At 46.2% G+C, this 744-nt stretch overlaps 1 non-coding gene across 1 annotated transcript; it reads left to right on the top strand.

The window, feature by feature from the left end:
* The first annotated feature begins 332 nt into the window (after positions 1-332).
* Trnat-ugu (transfer RNA threonine (anticodon UGU)) lies at positions 333-407 on the top strand. Its single transcript has one exon. It is a non-coding gene; the product is annotated as a tRNA-Thr (tRNA).
* The last annotated feature ends 337 nt before the right edge of the window (positions 408-744 follow it).

The following is a 744-nucleotide window of genomic DNA, read 5'->3' as shown; positions in this document are numbered from 1 at the left end:
GGCGGAGAGACTTCTTGATCGCGAAATGCGGACTCTCAGTCCTCCAAATGCGCCAATTTTGCTTATTGATGATCCCATCCAAATGAAAGTGGTCTTCGTCGCCAAGCCAAACAGTACAGAGCGTATTTATTCCCATCATGCCCCGCCGCTAATTGTGCAGTTTGAACGTCCTAACGTAAACCGTTCAAAAGTTATGACTATTTTATTTCATATAGTTCAATAACTGTTACCCCAGGGGCACTACGAATGTAGTGTGTCGACAGTAAGTTGGGAATGTGGGTCTCACTGGGAGCGTGCAAGGGATAAATCCCTGCAGTCGCAGTATCCTCTGCGCCCTCGGTGGCTCAGATGGATAGAGCTTCTGCCGTGTGAGCAGAAGACCCCGGGTTTGAATCCCGGCCGGGGTACACATTTTTCAACTGTCCCCGTTGATGTATATAAACGACTGTCGACAGCTTAGGGTCTTGATTTATTTATCGTTTCATTCTAAGGGTATTAGTCGCTATACTCCCCACGGTGGCACTTCCACTGTTTTTCTACTCCAGCCCTGCAAAGTGGCTGACCTGTATAACCACACTGCGAAACGGTTTTGTGTTGCGCACATTGCAAAGAGGTAGAATATATATAGAGGTTGTGGCACGTTATTTAGATTACCTTACGCTTACACGATGTGCTATTAGCCACTACATTTTTGGAACTCAATTTGTGGTTGTTCAGAAGGCAAGATAGTGCGTGACCGTTTAA

Source organism: Schistocerca serialis, chromosome 4, assembly GCF_023864345.2.
Source record: "Schistocerca serialis cubense isolate TAMUIC-IGC-003099 chromosome 4, iqSchSeri2.2, whole genome shotgun sequence".
Classification (NCBI taxonomy): domain Eukaryota; kingdom Metazoa; phylum Arthropoda; class Insecta; order Orthoptera; family Acrididae; genus Schistocerca; species Schistocerca serialis.
Note: the sequence above shows the minus strand (reverse complement) of the source record. Positions and strands in the feature narration are given on the sequence as shown.